The sequence below is a fragment of the Ostrea edulis genome, chromosome 1 (genome assembly GCF_947568905.1).
Source record: "Ostrea edulis chromosome 1, xbOstEdul1.1, whole genome shotgun sequence".
Taxonomy (NCBI): domain Eukaryota; kingdom Metazoa; phylum Mollusca; class Bivalvia; order Ostreida; family Ostreidae; genus Ostrea; species Ostrea edulis.
This window is the reverse complement of record NC_079164.1, coordinates 26,912,364-26,918,488: the sequence shown is the minus strand read 5'-3', so window position 1 is coordinate 26,918,488 and position 6,125 is coordinate 26,912,364.

Here is a 6,125-nt window from a genome sequence, read left to right as displayed (position 1 = left end):
ATCCGTTCTTGGCACACTGATTTTGACTGCGGATAACTCCGTTTACCTGATCAGGATATAGGGCTCACGGCGGGTGTGACCGGTCAACAGGGGATGCTTACTCCTCCTAGGCACCTGATCCCACTTGTGGTGTGTTCAGGGGTCCGTGTTTGCCCAACTATCTATTTTGTATTGCTTGTAGGAGTTATGAGATTGATCACCGTTCGTTATCTTAACCTTGCATGAAAACAAACGTACGTACCATCTATCCTTCTGTGTTTAGTAAGCCAGATGTGATAAAAGAATTATATAGCTTACATGACGAATATGTTTTGGTTCCAGCTGACAAATCTAGTAACAACATTGCCTTTGTTTGTAAGGCTCATTATTACAACTGTATTTTAAACGAACTTGACATTAATTCCACTTTTGGTAATCGCACTTATACTCCAACTGCCCTTTCAAAAGATGAAATTCTTCAAAACCATGCTTCAGTGTTAGACACATTTAATATCCCAGTCAATGGTTCAAATGAATATGAGTTACCGTACTGATATTGGATTCCTAATCTACATAAAAACCCTTACAAAGATACATTGCTGGATCCATTAAGTGCTCTACCAAGCCCCTATCTTTGCTCCTCACGAAAATATTAACAGCTGTGAAGGAGAAACTTCAAACTTACTGTGCGACTACATATGCCAGAAATGTGGATTCTAAAAAAATTTAAAGAGCTTTTAGTAAACTTGAAATCGCAGAATTTTCCCCAAATCAATAACATTAAAACATACGACTTTTCAACACTATACACGACCATTCCTCACGATAAATTAAAGACTATACTTTTTGAAATCATAGACAGTTGCTTCTTCAACAAAAATGGAAAACGGAAATATCCATATCTAGTGATCAGTCATTCAAAAACGTCCTCTGTTAAACACCACAAGTACTCTGAAGTTGAAATAAAAAATATGCTAGAGTTTCTCATTGACAATATGTTCGTGGTCTTTGGTGATCAGGTCTTCCAAAAGTCTGTTGGAATTCCCATGGGCACGAATTGCGCTCCTTTGTTAGCTGAGCTGTTTCTCTATTCATATGAAGCAGAATTTATTAAAAAACTTCTACGTGAGAAGAAAAAATCTCTCGCTGTGGCCTTCAATTCGACATTTAGATATATTGATGACGTTTTGTCTATTAACAATAATATCTTTCATTCATATGTCGATTTGATATATCCCCGTGAGCTCGAAATAAAGTTCACCACAGAGTCGTCCACTTCTACTTCATATTTAGATATTTTATTGGAAGTAGACATTAACGGCAAACTGACAACTCAACTGTATGATAAATGGGATGATTTCAGCTTCTCCATCGTCAACTTCCCATATTTATGTAGCAATATTCCATTTCACCTGCATATGGTGTATATATATCTCGACTGTTTCGATATGCAAGAGCTTGTTCTGCGTATACATGTAGTCAGTTTTTAAATCGAGAAAAGCTACTGACAAACAAGTTGATGGTACAGGGGTTTCAACAGTCTCGATTGAAGTCAGCATTTCGCAAATTCTATGGTTGTTACATGTATAACGATCTAGTTCGTCAATACAACCTATCATTGGGTCAAATGCTATCTGACGTGTTTCATACCGATTGATAAGCCGTTCTTGGCACACTGATTTTGACTGCGGATAACTCTGTTTACCTGATCAGGATATAGGGCTCACGACGGGTGTGACCGGTCGACAGGGCATGCTTACACTTCCTAGGCACCTGATCCCACCTCTGGTGTGTCCAGAGGTCCGTGTTTGCCCAACGAACTATTTTGTATTGCTTGTAGGAGTTATGAGATTGATCACTGTTCGTTATCTTCACCTTTCATTCATGAGGAAATGGCTTGGACAATCATGCATTTCAATAGGTAAAGATATCGAAGGTAAAAGTATTAGAAATGGTAATACGTGTATTATAAAACAATGAAGGAAACCGTAATATTTGTAGGATTAATAAAAGAAATTACAGTGGCGTAGCTAGGTTTTAAATATTTGTAAGCAGGGAGTCTGGGGGCAGAAGCCCCCCAGAAGCTGAGGGCATTTTCCGTAATATGTAATAAAAATTTAACAAAAATATTTGTAAGCAAGTGCATACAGTGCTACAGTGTATCTACGCCACTGAATTGTTAACACGTGGGACATGTTTCTGTATCTGAATTTGAATTTTCATTTACCTGCTCAAGACATAGGGCTCACGTCGGGTGTAACCGGTCGACAAGGGTTGCCTATTCCTCCCTGGCACCTGATCCCACCTCTTTGTGTGTAAGGAGGTCCGTGTTTTCTTAACTCTTAATTTTGTCTTCCTTATAGGAGTTATCAGATTGATCACTCTTCGTTATCTTCACCTTTCATACATGTATCTATGTACAAAAAATATTTCACAATGTATCACTTCTATCTATCATGTCATCATTTAAAACAATAAAATGCTTTCTTTCTAAGTTGTTTTATGGGGTGAAAGACATTTTAGTGTTTATAATTCTATTTCTATGTATTTTTTGAAAATACAAACTAGATTTAAGCACTAAAATATGTATCGCTGAACTACTTATTACTTTAAACGGAACAGCCAATCCCCTTTGACCATGACTACGCTCCATATTTGGTAATAAAAAACCGAACTAGTTTGCAACAAGAATTGTCTTGGACCCTAGGCACTGCATTTCCATATGGATGCAATGATAATGTATATGATGTGGGAAATTTGACTAGTCCACAAGGAAATAACGTTAATGTGATGGGACTCTTTCCCAATACCCAAAGACGAAAACGCAGTCACGGACATGGTTCATATAAAAGACCAAGTATAAATGATGTCACGTTCGATTCACTTTTGCCTCACGTCAACAGACAATTGGGTCCACATCATATTCGTACAAAACTTTACTCTATTCCATTGAAGGTTTTACATACGTTATTTGAAGAAGCTATGGCTAGTCTATACTTGGATTTTTCAACACCTGAATATAGACTGAACTCTATGATTATGGATGTTGCCTACCACAGGCTCTATAAACCAGCACGGACCATGGATGATATTCCTTCCAAATCATGCCGTCAGTTCCTTAAGCTCAAATTTACAAACAAAGGAATAGATGCCGTCAACATAAGCAACATTCTTCGTCATAAAAGGGTTCAGTCGTGTATTCCAACTTATTTCAAGTTCAAGTCTACACCCTGTATTTCCTACAGCTATACTTCTACTATTGCATCCAAACTTTTTAATTATAAACAAACTTTGCAGTGCCTAGATATAGACCATCTTATACATAATCCACCAACATGTTCTTGTTCTTCATCTTCTTTCAACTACAGTCCAGCTGGACATATCATTACTGGTGATGTTGATATAGTTGAAAATGAGGGCCTCAAATCACTTATTCTTAAAGGTCCTAAATACAGAGAACCTCGGTCTTTTAATTATCGACAGAACTTCATCTCTATTATGAGTTCTGTCGAAGATTATGCCAGACGATGGGCTAAATATGAAAAAGAAGAACTTGATACATTGTCAGAATGGGTTAAAAGCATAAGAGGGATATTAAAATCCCGAATTAGACACATGAAAACAAAAGTACGTACCATCTATCCTTCTGTGTTTAGTAAACCAGAAGTGATAAAAGAATTAGATAGGTTACATGAGGAATATGTTTTGGTTCCAGCTGACAAAGCTAGTAACAACATTGTCTTTGTTTGTAAGGCTCATTATTACAACTGTATTTTAAATTAACTTGGCATTAATTCCACTTTTGGTAATCATACTGGTAATCATACTGGTAATCATACTTATACTCCAACTGCCCTTTCAAAAGACGAAATTCTTCAAAACCATGCTTCAGTTTTAGACACATTTAATATTCCAGTCAATGGGTCGAATGAATATGAGTTACCGTACCTATACTGGATTCCTAAACTACATAAAAACCCTTACAAACAAATATACATTGCTGGATCCAGTAAGCGCTCTACCAAGCCCCTATCTTTGCTCCTCACGAAAATGTTAACAGCTGTGAAGGAGAAACTTCAAACGTACTGTGCGACTACATATGCCAGAAGTGGTGTTAATCAAATGTGGATTCTAAAAAATTCTAAAGAACTTTTAGTAAACTTGAAATCACAGAATTTTTCCCAAATCAATAGCATTAAAACCTATGACTTTTTAACACTATACACGACCATTCCTCACGATAAATTAAAGACTAGACTTTTTGACATCATAGACAGTTGCTTCTTCAACAAAAACGGAAAACGGAAATATTCATATCTAGTGATCAGTCATTCAAAAACTTACTTTGTTAAACACCACTCTGATTCCACGCACAAGTACTCTGAAGTTGAAATAAAAAATATGCTAGAGTTCCTCATTGACAATACCTTCTTGGTCTTTGGTGATCAGGTCTTCCAACAGTCTGTTGGAATTCCCATGGGCACAAATTGTCTTCCTTTGTTAGCTGACCTGTTTTTATATTCATATGAAGCAGAATTTATTCAAAAACTTCTACGTGAGAAGAAAAAATCTCTCACTGTGACCTTCAATTCGACTTTTAAATATATCGATGACGTTTTGTCTATTAACAATGATAGCTTTCATTCATATGTCGATTTGATATATCCCTGTGAGCTCGAAATAAAGGACACCACAGAGTCGTCCACTTCTGCTTCATACTTAGATATTTTATTGAAAGTAGACATTAACGGCAAACTGACAACTCAACTGTATGACAAACGGGATGATTTCAGCTTCTCCATCGTCAACTTTTCACATTTATGTAGCAATATTCCATTATCATCTGCATATGGTGTTTATATATCTCAACTGATTCGATATGCAAGAGCTTGTTCTGGGTATAGTAAGTTTTTAAATCGAGGTAAGCTACTGACAAACAAGTTGATGGTACAGGGATTTCAACAGTCTCAATTGAAGTCAGCATTTCGCAAATTCTATGGTCGTTATAATGATCTAGTTCGTCAATACAACCTCGCATTGGGTCAAATGCTGTCTGACGTGTTTCATACCGATTGTTAAGCCGTTCTTGGCACACTGATTTGACTGCGGATAACTCCGTTTACCTGATCAGGATATGGGGCTCACGGCGGGTGTGACCGGTCAACAGGGGATGCTTACTCCTCCTAGGCACCTGATCCCACCTCTGGTGTGTCCAGGGGTCCGTGTTTGCCCAACTATCTATTTTGTATTGCTTGTAGGAGTTATGAGATTGATCACTGTTCGTTATCTTCACCTTGTATGAAAAGAAAAGATTCAGTGATTGTAAATAATTAAGTATGAAATGCTTTCTTTGTTGTTTTATCGGGAGATAAAAGCAGCAAGCATCGTAGAAAAAACTCCATAACCTGCTAGCGTGAGTTATGCATTTTTTTTCTACAATGATTGTAGCAATCATCCGACAAAGAAAGACATTTCATTGTTTATATTTAAATATGTATTCATTAAAAATATAAACTAAATTCAAATACAGAAATATCATATTATTGACCCATTTGTTACTATAAACGGAACAGCCAATACACCCTTTCACTCAGACGATGCTTCGTTACGTGGACAGGTGGTACAAAAAAAACCCGGATTAAACTAGTTTGCAACAAACATGTATTCACTGTCGATTATGAAAGCAATCATAAGAAATATAAGAAAAAAGATTAGGTTGACGTAAATATTGAGACATCATGTTGAAGTTTCTAGAAGGGAACAATGTAATTAGGTGAGGCGACAATGATGAATACCGTGTCTGAACGAATGAGATATTTCTGCGCGCTGATGACAGCTCTATATACATTGCATTGTAAATAATAAAAAAAAAATCTTCTTATCAATAGTTGTCAGGGGAGGATCCACAATTGAATAGAGAATTATACCATATTCATTACTTAGAAAAATTCGCACATTTCGATGATTGATGTTTCTATTGGTTAGATGTAATAGTCGACACCCTTTAGCCGATTAGAAGGGTGCCGTAGTGGGCCGAGGTGTGTCTAATGACAAATTACAACAAGGTGGCACGGCATTTCAAGGTAATGCTTTCAATATTTGTAAAGGAAGACAATAATGTAATTTTTGCTTCATTCAGAGCCTTT